We start from the raw sequence: 25,170 nt of genomic DNA, 5'->3' as shown, positions 1-25,170 counted from the left end.
GTGTGGGAACAGTTCCTCTCATGTCATGGTTGTCCATGAAAAGCCTGTGACCCTCTTGAGGCCAGTTCATCAGTACCTCGTGGCTTCTGTGTGGGAACAGTTCCCCTCATGTCATGGTTTTCCATGAAAAGCCTGTGACACTTCTGAGGCAAATTCATCAGTACTTCTGTGTGGGAACAGTTGACCTCCTTGTGTGGTCACATTGTGTGTCATACTGTACCCTGAGGTTGTGGATCATTGCTCATGCTTTCAACCACTGTTTCTCTTGTCCATTTCACATGGAATATTGCTGACTGCATGCATCATTAACCAGCAAACAAACCTGAGTGTTTGCTTTCAGTGTGTTAACGCAGGAGATACCACAGTGACCTTGTATTTCAAGTAATAATTCCTATACCTCCAGGAACACCAGATTGAAATCAGCATTTCAGGTTCCATTATTTTCAAAGTGATGTCTCCCCATAGAATAACATTATTCAGGGATCAAAGTCGCCACAGTGACAAAATGCAGGACAAGACAGAGCTTGGTAGTCACCTTCTGCTGAGGTCAGACCTTCCGTGCTTGTTCTGATGTACATCAAGAGGCGCAAGATCCTAATTCTTCTTGATGCATTCTCCTTGTACTAAATAGTGAATGGCCAAAGGCCCAGTTGGTTTTAAAGACATCAATTATGCAGGAAGAGCCAATATAGTACTCTGTGTAAGTATGTCCCTTGAGGTAGGCAGATACACATGGAGATGGGGACTATACCCCTGGTGAATAGATATGCATGTTTACGCAGAGCCTAGTTCAAATTTTGAGTGTGATTTTCCCAAACACTACTTTACTGTCTGGCTGTAAGTTAGAGAGTGATTTCCCAAAAACTACTTTACTGTCTGCCTGTGACGTTAAAAGGAATGTTGAGCACTTTTCAATGTTAATTGTGTCATATTTGGTTCAGAAGCTCTCATCACAAACTGTCTGTGGTATCTATGAAATCTTGTGGTAAATAGGAGACGATTATGATAAGAGTAGTTAATACGTTCTGTATACATATAGTTATTAATATTTGCATATTCATTGTAAATTTGATTAATGTGTACAGCATAAATGCATATTAAAGACACTATTACCATTGTCAGTAATGCTAATTGGCCGCTGACACCAGAATTCCATGTTTATGTTGTTTAGGAGTTGATCTTAGTCGTGACGATTTGATGAAAGCAGTTATCATTTATAATGTTAATTCTGTACTTGAGTGACTAGCTTGAGTTGCAGTAATGGTGATCATTAATATGATTTGAAACCACAGGTAGTGACAATTATAAATAGTATGCAGCAAGACCATGGAAACAATGCCTAGTTGAGTGTTGGTTTTACAGTAGATTGATAGGGAATGAACAATTAATGACTTTTGGGAACTTGAACTTGCTATTATATGGATCATGTGACATTCCCCTCGACTAAGTTAAAAAAAATTATAGGGTTCATAACTTACCTTTAATTTTTCTTTTATGTTACGTACCGTGAAGAATTTTCTTTTCCTGTCATTTATTGTTGTCAAATACCGATGGAAAAATACCGGAATTGACCGGAACTGCGCATGTGTGATACTGATGTATTGGCGATAACTCTTAGGCAGCGATAACTGTTTGCTTTTCAGTACAGATTTATGGAGAGATCTCAATTATTATTTTTCTCATACCTCCCATAACATGCTTATAATCCCCCACCGCGCACAGTATAAGAAAGGTCCAAATCAGGTTTGGTGACCTTGACCTTCATTTCAAGGTCACAAGGGGACTTTAACAATTTACCTGCATGTTAAGCTATCTCAAGAACCGTTTCTTCATATTCAATACCAAGCTTTATCTAGGGCAGGCGCTTGTTAACCTGAAATGCCAGCAAGATATTTCAAAAAGGGTTCACTGGATTTTCTTCATAGACTTTCAAGACTTCCCTTGAATGTTTTGAAATTAGCAATTTCTTTAGTACTATTTGTGCATATTTCATACACTATGACATTCGTGTCAAGGTCAAAGTCAGTCTTGAAAACATGTGTGTGTTTGAACAACTAAAGAGCAAGATATCAAGAGAGGTTGACTGGTCATGTTTTTGTTGACATTTAACTTCATCCTAAACTTTCATTACTTTATAAGTTTGATAATTTGCGGCGGGGGATTATGTCACCTTAGTGACAATGCTTGTTGTTCCTTTGATTGGACTGACGTTACAGTTGACAATTATGACCAACTATTAATCAATAAAATTAGTGGTTCATTAGCTTTTTTAACACAAAGTTCAAACACAGGTCAGTTGGTCAGCACGGTGTCAGGCAGATCTGTAAGTGACACACTTCCTTATCACAATGGTGTGACTTGCTATAGAGTGTCCCTTGAAGACCTTTGGTTGTTGTACTCAGTTACCAGCAAATTAGGAGATGCTTGTCTCTGAGTGAGCCTTGGTGTCTTCAAGTTGATGAATGGGAGACCGGTGTCTTTGACCCTTGATGACAATATGTTGATGTATTCAGTATAACAACAACTGTAAGCACGCAACCCTGGCCTTCCATCATCATCACCGGGCTGACTAGTGGGATGCGTTTGATGGATCAACTGACATGTTGTCATGTAACTGAAATACTTCTGAAAGCAGTATGAAATGCTACGCACGCATGCACACATTGATCTTCAGTAACCCATGCTTGTCGCAAGAGGCCAGTAACGGGATCAGGTGGTCAGACTCGCTGACTTTGTTGACACATGTGATCGGTTCCCAATTGTGCAGATCGATGCTCATGCTGTTGATCACTGGATTGTCTGGTCCAGACTCGATTATTTACAGATTTAATATTGCTGAGTGCGGAGTAAACCTAAGCCCACTCACTCACTCACTGTTGTATATGGCCTTTGTAGTCTAATTCGTTGAAGCTCTGCCTGGAGAGTGGAACATTTGTGATTCAATTCATGTGACAGTAATAGGCCATACTTAATATAAGGGGATAAAACTGGGACCGGCTGGCTCAGAGCCTATAGACCCTGGGGTATCCACATTATACATGGTTGGTTGGTTTGTTGTTTAATGCCAGCAATATTCCAATATCAACACTCAGCAATATTCCAGCTATATGACTGCGGTCTGTAAATAATTGAGTCTGGACCAGACAGCCCAGTGATCAACATCATGAATGTCGTTCTAAGCATATGAGATACGATGACATGCGTCAAGGTCCAAATCAGCGAGCCTGACCACCCGATCCCGTTAGTCGCCTCTAACAACAAACATATGTTGCCGAAGGACAAGGGGTACAAACAGCTAAACCCATGTCTACCAGCATGTATGTCATTATAACAAAGGGCAATATTGAAAACTGCATTAAACCTGATTTCACCTCAATCATATTGGATTTGAACAAGTCTTTTTCCCATTTCTAAGTCGGTTTGACATCTTATGATCCCCAAGAAGACATATATGATGACTTTCAGAAAAAGAATAAGCGCAACTGTGAAAAGGACGTATTTCGGATGCAATTACCCCCACGTGAGACATCAGTTGAATACATGACTGGTTGACATCTGTTATTTGGAAACTTTTTATAATGATATCCATGCAGTTCTGTACTTGCTTTATCCTGAAAGCTGTTTTACTGACATTGCAATGAGTTGTGTGTCTATTGGAACGTGATCATTACCTGTGGAAGTGAGAGACGGCACCTTTGGTGCTGTAGTTCTTAGTGCACTGAGCCATTGTGTACCTGCGATCTGCTCATCATTTGTTCGATCAGAGAATTTTTAGATGGATTTTTTAATACTCAAAAAGCCCTCAAAGGATTCTGAATCATGTCGCAATCTTAAAAGTTAGTTTCTTTATGTTGAAACATGTATAAAGATTGAATGCTTTTGGTTTGTTATTTTTTATTTGGACATCAAACTTTAATGTCAAGAGTTCATGTGATACCACGCTGAAACTGTCACTCATCAGGATGATAGCAGTCATGGAGCTACATTAATATTAGAAAAACAAAACAATCAAACAAACGCTTTCTGTTCAGCTGAAAGCTGTGGCTTCTTTTTTGTAAAGCTCTTTTTCAAAGATTATTGTGAAAGTTTCAAAGATAAGCTTACACCTTGGGCTGTTGTTGGAAAAGTAGTGAATGTGAATTTGTCGTGTGTCAGGAAATAGGTAGCCCATTTGTTGATGCCAACACCTGCAAGTCACATGGTTTGAGTTTGAATCTTGTGAAAAATAACATGAAGTATTATATGGTCCCAATACATTTATTAGCAGTTAACTGTTGCTGTAATATTGTTTTTTGGGTTTTTTTGTGTTTTTGGTTTTTTTAATTTGTTTGCATGGTTACAAAGTCAATAACAAGGGTATATGGTAGCAACAAGCACAGAAAAGGTGAAGATACATTGCTGTAGAGATGTAATAATAATGAGTTGCTGAATATTGGGATGAGTGAATTCCATTTAAGATTGAATTTTTCGATTTCATTGTTAACTGTTACTGTAGTATTGTTAACATAAAAGGGGCGGTGGGGTAGCCTAGTGGTTAAAGCATTGGCTCATCACGCCGAAGACCCGGGTTCGAATCCCCACATGGGTACAATATTGTGTGAAGCCCATTTCTGGTGTCCCCTGCATGTTGCTGGAATATTGCATAAAAACCAAACTCAGTCAGTTAACATAAAAATGTTTTGAGCGAAATTGGATTGTATCATTGATGAGTTATAGAAGCAGTAGTTGATATTTCCTGTCATGTTGTATGCCATATCTGTTGCTCTTGTGTCTAGATCTATATACAATCTTGTCCCATTGATGATGTGTAATATATTATTGTCATTATGTCTGTCTATTATTATGTTAGTAGTTTAATGCTGCACTGAGCATTATTCCAGTTTTTTGCTGTACAGACTGATTCTGGACCAGAATGATGATTGACATCATGAAAATTACATTTCATAAATGAGAAAAAATAACAAGCATCAATAAAATCAGAGCGCCAGGTCACCTAATCGTTTTTCACCGAAATCAGATATCCTCTGCCGTGTCCACTCACTCACTCACTCACTCACTCACTCACTCAGCAATATTCCAGCTATATGGCGGTGGTCTGAAAATAATCGCATCTGGACCAGACAATCATGTGATCAACAGCATGAGCATCGAACTACACATTTGGGATACAATGGCATGTGTCAACCAAGTCAGGGAGCCTGACCACCCGGTCCCGTTAGTGAGTGAGTGAGTGAGTATGATTTTACGCCGCTTTTAGCAATATTCCAGCAACATCACGGCAGGGGACACCAGAAAATGGGCTTCACACATTGTACCCATGTGGGGAATCGAACCCGGGCCTGGCGTGACGAGCGAACGCTTTTACCACTAGGCTACCTCACCGATCCCTGGTCCCATTAGTTGCCTCTTACGACAAGCATGGGTTAATGAAGAGTCACCAATTCAAATCTTCAGAGGTTGTTTACAGTTTAAGTCAGTGTAGTTGTACAGTATTTATGGAATATGTCATCCTTTCTGATTAGGAGCTCCAGTACGTATATGTTTGACGTTATTATGCCAAGGCATAACATGGCTTCAAGTAATTTACTATCTCAGGGAGACTCTGATGAAGGATTACAAAATCTTATTGAATTATGACAGTCTTCCTCCATGTATTACATTGCTGCAGACTTGATTACAGCCTGGTGGGGCGGTGGGGTAGCCTAGTGGTTAAAGCGTTGGCTCGCCATGCCGAAGACCCGGGTTCGAATCCCCACATGGGTACAATGTGTGAAGCCCATTTCTGGTGTCCCCCGCCATGATATTGCTGGAATATTGGTAAAAGCGGCGTAAGACCAAACTCAGTCAGTCAGATTACAGCCTGGCAGTCCAAACATTTATGTATTGTATCGTTCAGTTCAGTGCTTGTGCTGAAGAAACATAATTAATTAGGTTGTGTGGAACAGTCTTTGTCCTAAAGAATGGATATTAGATTTTGTTTGTATCAACTGAAAGTTAATGGCAGTTTTGAATACTGAATCTTTTATAGTAGATTGGAAGAAAAGGAGTGGTAGCACTGTGGGTAAAACCGTCGTTGTTTTATGCTGAAGTTCTGTGTTTGATTCTCTTCATGGGTAAAATGCGTGAAGTCAGTTTCTGATGTCGCCTTCTGTGATATTGTTGGAATATTGCTAAAAGTGGAAAGATGCCATGCATCGCTCGCTTATTTGCTCCACTCACTCACCCTAGGGAAAGTTTTTGAACTAAGGAGATGTTGTAAATCTGCAGCTTGCTTCTGTGAAGGTAGTAGATGGGATGTAAGTGCCACTGTCCCAGGTGACTTTACTTCTTGTACATCTGTTGATCAATTTATATATTGTACTTGGCTAATAGTCTGATATTTTTATGTTATCAAAGTAAGTTCTAACATAATCAGTAATATACTTCAAGTTATTGTACTATTCTTCAACAGTTGGTTATTTATTTACAAAAAAAGGAGAACTTGTTCTCATACAATTAAGGCTAAATTATTGCACATCAGTTTTAACATTAACTGCCTAAATCCTTGACTCTCGCAAACAGTCTTTGAAATATATTCAAAGATTTTTACATCTGCAGTATGCAAATGTCAATAGGAAAACTAAATCTCATGATCTTGATTGTCTACAATAGATAATATTCCTGCCCTTTGTATTTATCTTTAATATTCCTACACAGGCGAGAATACTTTGTCTTGTGTCAGCTGCCAATATAGCATAATTCTTGGTGCTTTGGTGAGCAGTCAGCATGTATTATACAACCGTATTACCTAGTCTAGACTGATGGGGGAAGTTACGGCTGTTATGTCATAACATCAGTGTTTGTTATCCTCGTATCTAGACTGTCATCTCAGATCATCAGGTGTCTTCAAGGGAAAGGCAGATTGTATTTGGCATCACCAGATTACCGTTATTCCGAGGAAAGATGAAGCTTGCAACTTTTTCTGACAAACATGAGTGACAAACCTAGTGGGAGCAGTGATGGTAAGGTAATGTTGAATGCTGTAATGATGTAAGATATGAGTCATTAAAGGGGAATATTTATAGATGTCAGCTTGTGGACTATGATAAACACGATGTGTTGGTGTATATTCCCGCTCCTTCATCGCCTGATCAAGGAGTAAGCATACAAGAATAGACAGGTGTTGTGTTCCACAAAATGCACAAGTTAACATCTGTATATTTTCTCCCTTCATGTGTGTCATTTATAAATGCTGTTCAACTCAATGTCTCAATGACTGAAAGGTTTGTGAGTCAGGTAATTTTGGGCGTCACAAGCATAGACTTGAGGCAGGGGGTGCCATGTATATTCTATACATAGTGATGCAGAATATGTCTTCAGTGTCTCGTCTTCAGTGCCTCATCTTCAGTGCCTTGTGTTGTCAGCTGTAGGGCATTGTTAGACAGTGTAGGTCGTTGATGTTTCTTGCAAGTCAGATCGATGCTCATGCTGTTGATCACTGGATTGTCTGGTCCAGATTTAATTATTTACGGACCACCACAATATAGCTGGAATGTTGCTGAGTGCGGCATAAAACTAAACTCACTCACTCACTCTTGCAAGTCATCATGTGTGGATTGTTTGGCTGAGAGGCACTTCCTTATGTTGATCCCTGTACAGATTTATAAGGGAGGGTATAGTCCGTTACACACTCCCTGAACCACATTATTTTTCCATTTACCCAGCCCCTTCTACAATTTTTCTAAAGTGAATCAAGCCTTGATTTCATTGGTGCTACTTTTCAATTTAATGGAATTGTTTTCAGCAAAAATTATATATATATTCAAAGACTAAGCTTTAGTCAGGGAGAGTGTAGGTCTCTTCAGCTTGTGTGATGAAGGGGTTTCCGAGGCGTGGTCAGGGGGTTTACTGTCTGACGGCCTTTCTTATCTCCAGCTAGTCTCCTTGTCTGATACAGAATATTTCCTGTACAGCTTCATCGATAACCTGTTTGTTTCAGTTTCATGTTCTTTATTTATCATATTTGCATATTTCAATGAGTTTATGGATAAATGAAATATTGAAACACTTCTGATGACTGACAGAACTATTGTTGTTACAGATTTATTGGATTGTGTTGCTCAGTATAGATGACCCGTGAAGGTCCGGGTTAGAATTGATCTTCAGTAACCCATGCTTGTCGTAAGACACATGTCATCGGTTCCCAATTGTGTAGATCAGTGCCTCATCTTCAGAGTCTTGTGTTGTCAGCTGTAGGGCATTGTTAGACAGTGTAGGTCGTTGATGCTTCTTACAAGTCAGATCGATGTTCATGCTTTTGATCCCTGGATTGTCTGGTCCAGACTCAATTATTTACCGACCGCCACTATATAGCTGGAAAATTGCCAAGTGGGGCGAAAAACTAAACTCACTCACTCACTCAGTATAGACATTTTTGTTACATTCGTTATTTTCAATTTATTGATGATGATTATAAAGCTTCTTCAAACCAGTCATCAATTTTAACCAACTATATATTGAAACATGATTTTTTCGGTTTTGATAAAACTTTAAAATATTTGTGAGAAGTTTATCAGTTATGTTCAAATGACTGAACTAACGTCTTTTCACACCACTGCTTTAAAGGTTTGGACTTCTCACAAGATCAAAGACATCAGAAAAATTCTTCAAAATGATCCACTTCAAAGCCACCTTTAGCTATATATTTCATCTAAAAATAGATCAGATTGCATCAAAGACTTGATCGTGTTCAAATGATATAAGAGCACTTGCTGAAAACTTTAAATAAGCCTTTTTTTCATATTTGCTCTACCCATTATTTTCGGATTGTTACAGTGATATAGCTGGATAATTGCTGAATGCCATATTGCTACAAGCAATCAAACATACATCCTAACTATGGAAATCAAATTATAACAATTTGTTAAATGTGTGATGCCCATTTCTGGTTTTCCCCGCTGTTATATTGCTGGAATATTGCTAGAATCAGCGTAAAACTAAACTCACTCACTCATTCACTTACTGCCAGAAATAAATCGGTCTTGATTAACTGATATTATAAGATGCTTTGGTGAAAGATCAAAGGAGCTGACAGTACTTTATCAGATGATAATGTACACTTTTTGCATTACTTCACAATGTATTAGCGTCACCGCCCTCGTAATCCAACGTACCCTTGGTAACTGACGTCACGATGCATGTCAGTTGTCATCGCCTCGACAGCCTCCTACAGTAGCACCCCACTTCTTGGTTTGCAGTTGCTTCACTCGGCTAACATCAACAATGGAAACATTCCATGTATATTTTAGTAGAAGAGCAACTTCAAATGGCCCCATATGGTTTACGTCAAACACAGATGGTGGGTGTGTGTGTGTGGGGTGTTGAAGATACATCAATAGAACAGCTCGTCAGTTGGCCTTGAACAAGGATTGTTAAATTAGGTCACCGACTCGAGCGTCCTTGTGCTTTAACTGTATTAGTTCAGGGCGAAAGTGTGCTTCATTACACTATACATGGTGGTAGACCGAAATGTATTTCTTAAACAGATTCTATTGGGTGCAAGAGTGAGCGAGTTAGTGAGTGAGGTTTGTTTTACACCATTTTTAGCAATATTCCAACAATATCACGGCAGGGGACACCAGAAATGGGCTTCACACATTGTGCCCATTTGAGGAATCAAACACAGGTTTTTGGCATGAAGAGCAAAGGCTTTATCCACCAGGCTACCGCACTGCTTCTTTAGGTGTAAGAGGCAGGACAGCTGTGAAAGTGATATGAGTGTGAATCACAGGAAACCATTGAGAAAGCTGAAAGTTTTTGAGAAGCTGCTGAAACTGGTAAAGTTGTTAAGAAGTTGTTATAAACTTTGAAAGAAAAGTTGTAAATTGTCTCAGCTCTTTGGAATTACAACTCTTGGAGCAAGATCATGAATTTCAATTTTCTTCGGTGATAAATTTAGATTTATGCATATCCAATTTGTTCGGGGCCAGTAGTAAATGAGTCAAGAGAATACCCAATTTGAAGGTCTGTTTCAGGAAATTAAATGTTTGATCATTTGCAGTATTGTGAAGATTCCTTCAGTACAGGTGCCCCTCAAGGCCTCCGGGTTGTTCATAATAGAGAAAGGTTCAGTTGCTCACAAGTTTTATTAAATTTAATTATTGAAACTCTCTACTTGATTGATTTTGTTGGAGAAAATTGAAATTCTTTGATATTGCAATTTACAGTTAGAGGAATTTACATTTTCCAGTCAATAATTCAAGGAATTATGTTCACGTGTGGTCAGTAAAGCATTAAGGCTTTGACATTTTCCTCGACTGTTTCCCCTTAGGCTGTTTGACATGCACCTTGAGGTTACTATCTTTTTAACATTGGTGGACCGATTCTGTTAAATGTGCTTTATAAAGTGTGCTGCCTTTCAATTTGAAATTTGATTGAACCCTTTCTGTGGTCTGCTACACAGAATGCTTATTTTAGGAGTTGGACATTGGTGTTTCCATGCTAAAAAATGTAGTGGTGTTCCTATTAATTGAAATAATCGAAGATTGGTCGCAGTGACCATACGACCAAGCAATCAATTACATTTTCTCATAATCGAACACAACCAATTTTGGAACTACTGTTTCAGTGTTTGAAATACCTAACGATGGAACATATCTTAGAAGTTGTCAGGGCCTGAAAACATGTTTAATTCTTGGAAAACTCACTTCACTTGAAAAGTCATGACTGAATATTTCTTAAAGACACTGGAAACTTTATGTTCCGAACTTCATTATATAATAGTCATCACAAAAAACAACAGAGAACCACAAAATTTTTTATACCTATCTGCAATAACAGCTTAACCTGGATAGGAAAATCTGAAAAATGATGCTAACCAATTGTTTTCGATGATTGTTCATTGGTAATGAACCAATCATCAACTGTAAGATTTCAACCAATTCCCAACACTAAAAAGGTGTGAAAAGAGGTTGCTTGTCTTCACCTTTGCTGTAATCAACATTGGAGGGGATAAAATAAGGAGTGTTCAGCCCAAAGTTGGTATGATGTATATGAGCTGGTTATCAATGTTAAACTGAGGCAAAGTGTCTCAAAAAGCTGGGGGCGCTGTGGTAGGGGCGTACAACCAAACTCATCCAGTCAGTCTCCTATTAAAATTGCGTGGTGGTTAGCCTGGTGCTTAAAGCGTTGGCTCGTCACGCCGAAGACCAGGGTTCGATTCCCCACATGGGTACAATGTGTGAAGCCCATTATGGTGTCCCCCGCCGTGATATTGCTGGAATATTGCTAAAAGCAGAGTAAAACTTAACTCACTCACTCAACTGCTCATAATATCAATCTTTGGTTTGTCTGGTCCAGACTCGATCATCGTCTAAAAGTCAGTGCGATATAGCTGGAATATTGAGTGTAGCGTTAAACATAGACTAACAACTAGTCTCTGAACTGAACATATTTTACTGAAAAAAGTTCATAGTAAAAAAAGAAAAATATAATGAAATGGAGCCCTGAGACTTTCTTCATTTTCAGAAGCTGAGGAAATCTAGACTTGCCACATTTTCTAGACTTGCGTGGGCTTTCTTGGATATATTTGCTTCAGGGTCTGTACGAGAGACTACGTTAAACAGTGCACCTACACCAAGAGAGCTTAGCTTCCCTTTAACAAGTCAGTGGGATACACAGATTAATCTTCTGCTAACTTTGCTTGTATTCAAGTTGCACAGCAAAATTAAGAAACAACAGGAATATTTTTCAAATGTGTCTCTTAGATCATGTCAATTGCTTATTTTTTCTCAATAGGCATTGCTGATTATTATATTGGTTGTAATATAAAGGAACAAATCACAGTGACGAAAAAGGATGTTGTTTAAAGCCCTGTAAAGCCCAAGATTTTGTAGTGCCATCTGGTTGACAGGGTAACAATACAGATTACCTGTGAGGGACCGTTTTTTGTCTTATGTTAACCTGAGTTGTTAACAGAACAAAAAAGGAAACATGCCTTGTTTTCAAGGTTGAATTCAATATTGATGCAATGGCCCTGGAAATCATTGAAGATCTTGAACTTTTGTATTATGTTTGCTGCAAACAGCTCGTGTCATTGATTTTAAGTGGCCCATTCATATCATTTTCACAACCATTTTGTCTTTTATCCAGTGGAATCTGTTTGGGCAGATAATCAAAACTGATTATTCTCTTGTGTTGCGGTTTTATGTGGCAAGCATTCAGTCTGGCATGGATGTGTTCGGTCAGCGTCGATAACATTGATACCAACAGTTGAACAGAAGTGTGCTAAGCTGAAGAACATACCGTGGGAAAAACAATCTCATTAAAATCAGAATTTATTGCTTGTTACTTCCATGAGTGAGTTTAGTTTTACGCCGCTTTTAGCAATATTCCAGCAATATCACCGGTGGGGGACAATAGAAATGGGCTTCACACATTGTGCCCATGTGGGGAATCGAATTGAATGTCTTTGGCGTACGGAGCAGATGCTTTATCCATGAGACTACCCCCTGTTTTGTTGTAAACATATTTTATTCGAAAATAGACCGCCTCTGTGGTGTAGTGGTTAGAGCATCCGCCCGCGGAGAGAGGAAGGTCGCGGGTTCGATCCCCGACTGCGTCATACCAAAAGACTTTAAAATAGGGTACTTATTGGTCCCTGCCTGGCGCTCGGCATTAATGGGTACAACAAGGACTGGTCGGCTTGGAGTCAGTATAATGTGTCTGAGTGGGGTATTCATGCTTCACTGCGACACGGTATCTCAGTGGGCTAGCACTATAAAACCAGCTTAAGTCTGGGCTAGTACAAGCAGTCGCACATACACTTACACACACATTCACGTTATATGAGCAAAATATTCTCAAGCACGACGTAAAACCCAATTTCACCTCACCTCACCTTATTCGAAAATGAAATGGATTGGGCATAAGTTATCCAACTTAGGAACGTCCTCTCAGCCTGTTACAGGTCATGTTTGAATGACCTTTTTTCAAAGTTTGACTGATCATTGAAATGATTGACTAAAGATGAGCCAGTCAGAAAGCCGCTTTCTTGGCGTTAAGTTTCGAAACTTAATTCCTCCATTCCTGGCTTTGAAAGAAAATAATTTGTGATTTGTAAACTGAACCAAAGAAAATTCTGGAATGTTTAAATGATGGCTGAGATTGTAGGGCAGAACACTTTACAGGCTGGGGAATGTTCCTTCTCTTGTAAATGTTGATCCCTCTGAGTGAGTGATTTTAGTTTATGCCACTTTTAGCAATATCACGGCAGGGGACACCAGAGTTGGCCTTCACACATTGTACCTATGTTGGGAATCGAACCCAAGCCTTCAGTGTGATGAGCAAACTATTGAACTACCTCACTGCCCCTGATCAATTAAAGTGAGAGATAGACAATGATTGACAGTCACACAGTCAGTATATGTTCAGAAGACCTCCTTTTTGAGGTTACATGATTGCAAAACACTTTCTGATGTTACTACCCAACCTGATTTGTCGGATAACAGGTTTTTCTAACGTGACCTGTAATATGTCTTCAGATCTATGTTTTGCTGTAGCACTAAGATCTGAATTCAGAGTGGTTATGCAGCAAAATACAATAAATTAAGCGAGTGACTGGTAGGGTTTATTGACAAAGCAGCCTTGTTACTATACTTGAACATAGCTCCAGTAAGTCTTTTACTTTAAGTGTGGCTTAGCTGAAATTTCTTATGGTTGTGGAAAGAGTTTTGTCGCTTTGTGTACTCCAGTGTCGGACTATTCTGAAGACATTCATACCAAGACCAAGTACTAAGCCAAGTTAACATGAGAGTCTATAGATCCATGTGTATCATGCACATAGAGCACAACTTCTGCTGTACAGTCATTAGGGCTGTAACGATGCATCAATGCATTGCAATTGTTGAGTCTCCAATAGCAATTAGTCAATGGTAGAAACGAAAACTATGGATGCATCGATAGTATGTGAGACTATCGATAGTTTAGTAATTGACTTCCACTGATTACTGTGCAGCACAAACTACAGGATGTTTGGGTGCAGACTTGCAGCTTCATCGAGACTGAAACTACTTCAACTTGTTTTTATTCATATAAACTATACATTCATTTGGGAAATGACTTCAAATGAGACAATTCAAGGAGAAAAAAATAGTATTGCAATAGTGGGTCGCAATAGACTATCACTATCGCAGTAGTTGTTTCCCCCCTCAATAGTCACCCCTAACATTCATACATTGAATTTTGTCTTTTTCTGCAAAGCGAAGGGTTGTTGATGTTCTTAGGGATTGCTCTATCCCCATCGTAACTGACACACACTTTATTCAGCAAATTAACCAATTAACATTAAAAACGCTAGTTTAATTGACTGAAGAGTAACACAGAAGGATTCTTGTGAATGCCAAGCAGTCACATCATTCCCAAGAGTCCTTCACACTGTAAAATCTTTAGATTCTCAACAGAGGTCAACTACCCATTATGAGTTGTGCCAGTAATAGTATCTTGTTCACTCACTCACTCCTTGTGGTGATTTCCCATGAAGATCCGGGTTAGAATTGGTCTTCAGTAACCAATGCTTGTCATAAAGGCGACTAATGGGATCGGGTTGTCAGGCTCGCTGACTTGGTTGACACATGTCATCGTATCACAATACAATTACATAGAACAATACTCATAATGTTGATCACTGGATTGTCTGGTCCAGACTCGATTATTTACAGACCGCCGACATATAGCTGGAATATTGCTGAGTGTGGCATTCATAACAATAAGGGGCGGTGGGGTAGCCTAGTGGTCAAAGCGTTGGCTCGTCACGCCGAAGACCCGGGTTCGAATCCCCACATGGGTACAGTGTGTGAAACCCATTTCTGGAGTCCCCTGCCGTGATGTTGCTCGAATATTGCTAAAAGCGGTGTAAAAAACAAACTCAGTCAGGCAGTCAGGCAGGCATAACAATAAGACATCCAACCAAATCTTTGTGGTGTGTGCTGGTGCAACAAGACAATGTTTTGCTGAATCGCTACAGCTCATTATTTTGTTTGTCATACTGTTATTAGGTAGTTTATGTTGTTATTATTCACTGATCTATAATTACAGCTAAGGCAAACATGTTTGTTCCATAATCCTGCAACCCCCATCTATATCATCTTCTTGCACATGTAATCTCTTTTTAATCATCATGCACACTGACAGTCTTCGTTGATGGAAGAGAAAAACAAAAGCAGAAAATAGAAACTTTGGGTAACATTTATGAAAACATGACCACAATTTCTGATAATATTGGTAATGATGGAACCAGACAAGAAAGATAATCCCTGGCAATCAGGGACTGTTCATATTCCTTCCTTATACCAATTCCCTGTCATGTAAAATGATAGTTTGGGTGAGAAACCAGCCTGCTAATAGCATCTGTATGATAGCAACACGTGAAGATGCTACTTATCGATACAGCTAGAGTGACAGAGCCATTTCCATAACTACAAGTAATCCTTACTTAAACCTGAGTCCATTCTGACAATTCTGACAACATGATATCCATGTACACATGTTTATGCATCACAGTATCAAATAGTGATGATACCAGGCATTCATGAAAGATGAGCATGTGCTGCTCCACCATTGGCATCTGTCACAAACACATACAAAGGCATGGCAATTCACCTGAAAAATATCGAATATGTGGTACAATTCAAAATAGGTAATTTTGGACTTGTCATCATCACAGACATTAATTCTCAGTAGTGCACTAGTGTAGTATTAGGATAGAATTCCCAATTAAGGAATAACTGGGAAACAAATAATGATGATAATAAAAATAAACATGGATAAAATGTCAAGCCTGAATTAAATTTGTTGCCTAAATAAACCAGGCATTAGCATCAATGTACGCAATTGGGATTCACTGACATGTCAATCAAGATCACCAGATCCTGATAGTCACCAAGCATGGCTTACGACAAGCATGGCTTATGACAAGCATGGCTTATGACAAGCATGGCTCACGACAAGCATGGCTCACGACAAGCATGGCTTACGACAAGCATGGCTTATGACAAGCATGGCTTATGACAAGCATGGCTCACGACAAGCATGGCTCACGACAAGCATGGCTTATGACAAGCATGGCTTATGACAAGCATGGCTCACGACAAGCATGGCTCACGACAAGCATGGCTTATGACAAGCATGGCTTATGACAAGCATGGCTCACGACAAGCATGGCTCACGACAAGCATGGCTTACGACAAGCATGGCTTACGACAAGCATGGCTTATGACAAGCATGGCTCACGACAAGCATGGCTTACGACAGGCATGGCTTGCTTAAGACCAATCCTAACCCAGATCTTCACACTGGTGTCCTCAGTGTTATAGTTGTCACAGACAGTGCGGATGAACTCTTCCTCCACAACAGATGAGGACGCCCATTGTTCCCATTAATCCATTTTCAAATTGTATGAGAGGTACTCGTAGGTACTCTTAGGTCAGGACCTTCACATCCTCTTCACAAACATCATAATAAACATCCCATTGTCATTTATATTTTCATAACACAACCATGTGGCATCAGGAAGCCCTTCATCAGAGGGTGTGTGTGTGTGTGTGTGTGTGTGTGTGTGTGTGTGTGTGTGGCAGGTGGGGGTTGTGTTTATCTTGACATGAACACATGGGTATCAGTGATCCATTCAGATAATTTTCTCTGTTATTTTGTCTTTCAAGACATGTGGAATCAGTTTAGGCAGATAATCCAGACTGGTTATTTTCAGATATTTATGTTTTGTGTTATAGTCAAGGAGCTTATGGGATTCCGTGAAAGTTTTTTGATGAAAGCAAATCATATATTCTTTTGTGTTTATATGTTAAAGGAGTCTAAAAAAATGTTTGGTTCCAATCTGAATATTGATGCGAAAGCTATTTTTAGCTCAAAATCCAAGATGGCCGCCAAAATTTAACCGGGAACTGAAACAGTTGCAAAAACACGGAACAAAACAATGGTTTAATATCAAATACGATGCATATTTGGTGACGGAATATATTTCGCGTATGCTGTAAGTCACCAGATCTTTTTAGTTTGATTTTAGTCTTAAATTTACATTAAAGAGTCAGTTTTAGCTCTAAAAGTTATAATGATGAATAAAACCCCCATTTCTTCACAAGGCATATATTTTGTATAGAACTAGTACAATATGAAAAAGGAATATACTTTTTACCCTGTTTATCAACTATAGAAGAGGTCTTACATGAAACTGCGACCCAGAAATATACTCTTCAAAAAAAGAAACGCACAAGCCATTTTTTAGAAGAATTTCTTGCATTAGTTTAAGAGCTATTATTTCATGTAATCCCAATGGTAAAAAGGTGAAAATTCAAACGTCTATAGACAAAGCCTTTACTGTTGTGTTTCTGTTTGCTTGAGTCCACAAGATGGCGTCAAAGTCAGTTCTTTGTATGGCCACCATTGGCAGCAATTACTGCTCGGCACCGTCTCGGCACACATTGGATAAATTGACGAAGCAGCTATTATCATTGCAGGCGACTTCAATTTCCATTTTGACAACAAGGATAACCATGACACTAAACGAATAATTAATCTCTAAACTTGTGTCCGAGGCAAGCCACAGAGGTGGACACACTCTGGACTGAATAGTTACCGTGCTTCAGACGCATGTGTCAGTTGTGTACCTGTATAGGATCTACAGCTCTCTGACCATTTCCATATCTTTGTGAGCTTGGACCTCTCAATACCCAGTCCAAATGTGAAGATTACTCGCTGTAGGAACATGCGCTTCTTGGATATGGATACTTTTAAAGACAATTTGCTAAACTCAGACCTTATACTTGAGCCACCATCTGATGCTGAGTGTCTCGTTCTGCTATACAATAGAGTTCTATCTGAGCTGCTATATAGACAAACATGCACCAGTTAAGGACAGAGGCATAACAGTCACTAAAACATCTGCTTGGGACTTCACACCTAAAGTTCGACAAGCGAAAAACGACAAGAGGAAAGCAGAACGCAGATGGAAAACAATCTTTCCTGGAGATTCATAGCCAAATGTATATTCAGCCAAAAATCACTCAACAACGGTCATCAGACAAATCAACATCTCAATTCTACGATTGAAGCCAACGAGTCAAGTCCAAAGTTGCTGTTCAAACTTTTGTTCAGTATCTTGAGTAAACACTTTGAATCAACACTTCCGACATCTGATGACAATGAAGTAATAGCACAGACATTTTCGGATTATTTCTACAAAAAGATCAAAGAACATTCATGACAAGATTTCGTCTTCTGCGACTGTGGATGAAGCTGATATTCCTCCAAAAATGTTTGATGGCATGCCTCTTACTCATATTGATAGTTTCACTGATATTTACCAACATTAGTGCTAATTATTAACTCTTCTACTTCATCTGAGTATGTCCCAAGTGTACTCAAGTCAGCTCTAGTTAGGCCACATCTGAAGAAATCAAGCCTTGATTAGGAGGATCCAAAAAACTACAGGCCTGTTTCAAATTTAGCATTTATATCCAAACTCATTGAACGTGCAGTCTCCAGTCGTCTTTCCTGGCGTAACCTCTATGAGGTGTTCTTATCAGCTTGCAGAGCACACCACAGCACAGAGACGGCTCTGCTGAAGATCCCGAATGACCTACGATGTGGTATTGACACAGGACAAGTGGCCCTGCTCACATTACTTGGCCTAAGCAAAGCCTTTGACGCGATTGATCACCAGAGACTCCTCAAAAGACTTGATACAGAACTTGGATTCAGCTTTATCCTGGCTGGCATCTTATCTACAGGACAGGACTCAAACCGTTGTTGTTGGTGAGTCTGTGTCAAGCGCATCTAGGCTTGAGTGCGGAGTCCCTCAAGGATCCGTGCTTGGTCCGATCCTCTTCACCCTCTACACTGTTCCACTTAGCTCTGTTGTAGCAAACCTTAATCTTGACCACTTCTACGCAGATGACACGCAGCTGTGGAAGTTATTTCAACCAAACACAGAGTCAGCTATAGAGCGTCTCTCTGTCAGACATCAGACTGTTGCCAGAAGATATTCATGGATGTTATCAAATGCCTTGAAATTAAATTAAGAGAAAACAGAGTCCATTCTTTTGGGACAGGCTGGAAAACGCAAGCAGTGTGACATTACTAGTGTGAGTATCTGTGGAGCAATCATTCCTCTTTCTTCCACTGTCAACGATATGGATGTTGTCATCGATCAAGATCTAAGTATGACAGAACACGTCAAGTATGTTACTGAAACTTGCTACTTCCATCTCCACAATATCAAAGGCCACACCGTTCTTACCAAAGATGCCACAAAAACTCTCTGCCTCAGCCTAGTCACATCTCGTATGGACTACTGTAACAGCCTTTTGGCCGGATCTCCATCTTGTGTCACTGACCAACTCCAATACATACAGAATTTAGCTGCTCGCATTACCACCCAGATCACCAGAAAATAGCACATCAAACCAACTCTAAAGGACCTTCATTGGCTGCCCGTGAAACAAAGAATCTCCTTCAAACTATCCTGCCTCGCATACCAGTGCATGACTAACACGGCTCCAGTCTAACTCTCAGATCTTCTTCAGGCTTATGTACCATCTAGATCTCTCAGATCAGGGAATCAACACCTTCTTGTTATCCCCAAAGTCAAACAAGCTAAATATGGACAGAGTGTCTTCTCCTATCCTGCTGATAAAAATTTATCTCCCCACATTTATTTGTATATCTTCTTTTTCAAAGATTATAACCATTTTAGAAAGTTATTCGATCTGATGACTTGAAAATTATTTCAAGGGATTTAATTGAGAGTGTGTGAAGCAGAAAATAGTGTTTTTCTCCATCATTTCATTGTATTCTTATCTATTTCAAAGAACTCTGCTTTTAGAAGAAAAACTTCAAGCGTAATAATAAGAAATTGATAAATCATAATCTGATATTGACATACTACATTTTGAAATAAGGACTGCTCCCTTACTGACAGTCACACCAAACAAAAATAAACATCTCTTTTTTGTTTCATACATAACTGTTCTTTAATAACTTGATTTACATTGAGTTGATGAAATGAAGCAATCATATACATATACTTACAAAATGCACAAAACCTACATCTGCTTAAATTCGTCTGCTAACTGCCATTTTGAGAGAGGTAGTGTTGATTATATATATTTTTTTAATTTAAAAAATATATTTTGGGGTTTTCTTTTAATAAAATATTTCATGAAATAGAGAAACACACTTAGATAAAGTTAATAACCTCAAACTTTAAATATTCAACTCTCCCATTATGACCTTCTGACCTTTTAGCAACCTTTTCCACAACCACTTTGTACAGTGCTCAAAAGTACTATTTGCACCATATTTCAACTTGGAACCAAACTTTTTATTTAACTAGCATGTCTCATGAATACAAAAAACACAATGTCTTGCTTTCATCACAAAACTTCCACGGGACTTGAATGCTGTACCCATCCTCCCAGACTATTATACAATATCTGATGTTTATCTATGATTCCTGATCCCAGGTTTTAATTTTCAGATACGATAGAAGAAAGACTTTCTGCCTTTACATTGTGAATGGTGAGTATATGAATTACCTATTCACAAACATATTTAAGTGAACGTAAACTATTTTTCATAAGATACATGCAGAAAACTATTTTGTCAAGTGCACAAGTCATTTGTAAGGTGTTGAGGTCAGTCCTATGGAATTAAAGCCTCACAACTTGAATAATGGGTTTTAGCCATCATTGAACCTGGAAAATATCATTTCACCATGACTAGACAATAAATAGTTGTAATTTTTAACATTTTCCCCCAATCTTTTCATTTTGATGGTTACCACAATCTTTAATTTCTGAATTCAGAAATGTAGAATTTTTATGCTTGTCATGCTTTTAGGTGGTTTAATTTTGTAATCAGTCACCATAATCTATGTATTGAAGTAGGTTGCCTTATGATTGAACTGTATTGATACAGATTTAAAGGTTATAAGTTTTTTTTATAGTATTCATTCCAAGCGAAGGTTTCAGTTGTCCCAAGAGATCAGCAATGATTGAGATGTATTCGGTTATTCCTTTTGGTTTAGTAGTAGCTGAGAGTAAAATGTCCATTTTGGTATTGTCAGCGATACACTTTTCATTTGTATTACATAGATTAAAGTAATTGTTATTATTACATATTAGCTTAATACCAGTTGAAAATTATCACCATTAAAACCATGTTTGTTGGATAATTGAGATTATTTATACTATTCCAATAATTGACAATTATCACAACTACATAGATTAATATAATTGTCAAGTGTTAATATTAGTTTAATACCTGCGACAATTATCACCATTAAAACCAGGTTTGTTGGATAATTGGAACTGTTGAATACTGTTGCAACATTTGACAATTATGACAATACAATTGCAGTGGTATGGGTACAACAAATGTACAATTGCAGTTGTAATAACCCTATAGTCCCCTTGTGCCAATGCCGCTAAAATGCAAGCGAGGATTTTCAATCTTGGGCTTTGAATTTTCCAGGATTTATTGTTATCGCAGTTTGCTTGGCATGTAATCTAAGTCTTTTGCTGATATGAAAACAAATAACTAGACAAGAATGTGCATCAATTTTGATGGAAGAAAATGTCCTTTTTCATTTTGAAAGTTCCAACTGACATACAAAAGGGTATTTCAATTTTCCAGGATTTAATGTTTTCATGGTTTATTTAGCCCGTAATCTTAGTCTTCTGCAGATATGAAAATGATTAAACAGACTAGAGTGTGCATCAACTTTGATGGACAAAAATGTCCTTTGTCATTTTTAAAGTGCCATCTGACATAGGAAAACTGTCATTGAATGTTGTACATGAACCATTAACTACCGACCTGACGGGAATTTACAGGGCACTTTAGACGCCCTGATGACACATTTCCACTAGTCGTGTCTACAGGCCTTGTTACACTTTCCAATGTTCCCTACTGATGTGAAGGACAGAGGCTCTTGAGAAGTTCTAGCAGTTTTAGACTTTAAGCATGTGACGAGTCTGCTCAATCAGTCTGGATGTTCCTGATAGGATTGGTCTGATGTGTTCCGTAATCAACAGTGTAGTTAATAAATTGCTCAGGTCTGATCTCTGGGCTAAGTATTTCTTTTTGGAAAGACGTCAGTGGGATTTTTGTGATGTTACGAGGTTTGACTGGAAGTTTTGCATGATGGTACTTGGTCACTGAACGTTCATCTCACTTGACCACTCTCCAATGTTTGCTGACATCTTCATACTTTACCAGCTTTCAACAGTGACCAATTTGTTAAACTTACTGAATTGCTTGTACTAAAATAACAAAATATGTGTGCACATGAGTACATGAGGTAATCCTAATCCATGCATATAATACAATGCCAAACCAAACCAAATTAGAACTGATGAATAATCTTATCTGTTGATGTTTTATTGCAAATTTGAAATCTTCACGGACAGTGGTCATTTTTTCTTGTTCTTTCACACGAAATGAAACGATGACGTTTTCTTACCACCGGGTATTCTTTCGCAGTGGTATTCTGTATCTTAGTTGTACCTCACTGACATCTTGTAATGACATCGACAAAAGATTTCGCTATCTGGGCTTTACATTTCCCTTCAAGACAGGGGGTCCAGAGAACCCCCAGTTAGTAATTATAGGGTTCTGTAAGTAATGAAACAGTGTGGTGTGTGTGGTATGGTGTGTGGTGGTGTACGTGTCGTGTGTGGTGCAGTGCAGTGCAGTAAAAGATGCAATAATCACAGTTATAAAACCTATGAATATTCGGGTCAGAAGTGAAGTGAGAGAGATGAGTAATGGGATCGGGACTGGTTGCTGTCTCGGTTGACACACATGATATCAACCTCCTTGCCTGGTGTCATCACTGTTTTATTCATTGACACATCCATATGACACCATCCAGATCATAAAATTGTCTCTGCCTTTGGGGTGATTTCTTATGGTCATGGAAATAGTTTTTTAAGCTTTTATTATTACATATGTTACAAGAATCTTAATTGTAATAACTTTACATGTGCCAGTAATGTCTTATTTGACTTTCTCTGTCTGGGTCATCAGAAAATGGCACCCACTAAGTTTGTTCACTGTCATGATCAAATCCTTATGTAAGGATTTTTTACTCTACATGAGCAGACAACCTTCAGTCTGAATACTGTGAGGGGCGGTGGGGTAGCTTAGTGGTTAAAGCGTTGGCTCGTCACGCCGAAGATGCGGGTTCGATTCCCCACATGGGCACAATGTGTGAAGCCCATTTCTGGTGTCCCCCACCGTGATATTGCTAGAATATTGCTAAAAGCGGCATAAAAGTAAACTCACTCACTCACTCACTGAATACTGTGAAGATCGGTATTCATACAAGACTCATTCATTCATACTTTCAAGAAGAAATAGTTTCTTTGGAGATGTTTACTCGAAGATTACTTTGGAGAGAAATCAGGAAAGTCATTGCCAAGGCAAATGGCACATAGCACATAAAGACCTGTCATGGAATGCACCTTGCTTGAGTTATGGCCTACTCTCAGTGTTAGTGATAACAAATACTTCCTCTTGTGTAGACCACTCAGGAGACTCCACAAGGGGTAGATGGGCCAGTGTGTGGTATACAGGGTGAACTGAGTGGTGAAAGTAGAGGCAGGTCACCTACTTGAATGGCCAAATGGTTGTGACTATTTGGAGCATGTCAATTGTTGGTGTAGTGGTGTTGTTTCATGTGGAACTATGGTGTTACTGTGTACTTTGTATGGTGATGGTATGTTGAGAGGTCGTCCCTTCCAACAACACATTCCTTGTCGGGATCAACATGCCCTTTGCCAGTTTGTAAGTTGTGACTCTCTGTTACAAATGTTTCCAATAAGTAAACTGTGATGGTCTACAAACATTTCCAAATTGTTTTGGTTTGGTTTGTTGTTTAACGCCGCACTCAGCAATATTCCAGCTACATGACAGCAGTCTGTAAATATTCGAGTCTGGACCAGACAATCCAGTGATCAACAGCATGACCATTGATTGATGTAATTGGAATATGATGATGTGTGTCAACCAAGTTAGCGAACCTGACCACCCGATCCTGTTAGTCGCCTCTTACGACAAGCATGGGTTGCTGAAGACCAATTCTAACCCGGATCTTCAAGAGATTGGGATTTAAAGATGAAATTATGTGAGTATTGGAAATCAGTTATGACAACAGGGTTCATGGAAACGTAGCCATCATATTGCTGGAATATTGCTGAGTGTGTCTTTAAACAACAAACAAACAAAATCATGAAAAGTTAAGCCATCCTGCCCAACTGGTAGCACCATGTACTCCTTCAGGCTGAAACAATGTTGTAAAAGCCTTAGTATAATATTCGATCTGGTTTCAGTTCTGCTAAATATATATCCCAGAGGATAACCAGTCATTTATCTGACTAAACAGCTCCCACTGAGTGTAATTAATCACATTTGTTCATGCTGTGTTTGCTGACTCTTTAAATGAGAGCAGGTATTTTTTGTTAGGTTTGATGTATTTTATACAGACTTGCAACAAGTCACCTCTGCAGAGCTGTAGGTGATTGCAGTGGACATCGTTATCACCTGATCGATGGTCATTATAAATGGTTTTCAGTCCAGATCTACATCGCATGTCAATAGTTTATAAATGATTTTGGATTTGCCTTGTTATTACAAAGAGCTACGGACTGTCTGACAGTGTTTTCCAGATAGATCTGCAGTTTAAGTCTACATCGCATGTCAATAGTTTATAAATGATTTTGAGTTTGCCTTGTTGCTACAAAGAGCTACGGACTGTCTGACAGTGTTTTCCAGATAGATCTGCAGTTTAAGTCTACATCGCATGTCAATAGTTTATAAATGATTTTGAGTTTGCCTTGTTGCTACAAAGAGCTATGGACTGTCTGACAGTGTTTTCCAGATAGATCTGCAGTCCAGATCTACATCGCATGTTATATGCTTGAGCAATGAGCATTCAATGTGATCTTATACCAAATGCTTTTGTTTTTATGCCCCTGCCATATATGGCTGGGGGCATATAGGGTTACCCTCCGTGTCCGTCCGTACATCCATCCGTACGAAACAGGGAATGTACTCTATCCACTTCTCCACAAAAAAAGCAGTGTAGAATTTAATGAACTTATGCATGGGCTTTCTTGG

The 25,170-nt window shown here is 38.9% G+C and overlaps 1 protein-coding gene and 1 long non-coding RNA gene across 2 annotated transcripts in view; both read left to right on the top strand.

Annotated features, from left to right (window-relative positions):
• LOC124291896 (general transcription factor 3C polypeptide 1-like) overlaps positions 1 to 25,170 on the top strand; it is a 308,102-nt gene that overhangs the window by 102,512 nt on the left and 180,420 nt on the right. The window lies entirely within an intron of this gene.
• LOC124291900 overlaps positions 1 to 25,170 on the top strand; it is a 109,435-nt gene that overhangs the window by 33,383 nt on the left and 50,882 nt on the right. Inside the window, exon 3 of the long non-coding RNA XR_006902310.1 lies at positions 20,528 to 20,568. This is a non-coding gene — a long non-coding RNA (uncharacterized LOC124291900). The remainder of the gene's footprint in view (positions 1 to 20,527; positions 20,569 to 25,170) is intronic.

The sequence above is a fragment of the Haliotis rubra genome, unplaced genomic scaffold (genome assembly GCF_003918875.1).
Source record: "Haliotis rubra isolate DU_JTF1 unplaced genomic scaffold, ASM391887v1 Scf501, whole genome shotgun sequence".
NCBI classification, from domain to species: domain Eukaryota; kingdom Metazoa; phylum Mollusca; class Gastropoda; order Lepetellida; family Haliotidae; genus Haliotis; species Haliotis rubra.
The sequence above is the reverse complement of the archived record's forward strand: the minus strand, read 5'-3'. Positions and strand labels throughout refer to the sequence as shown.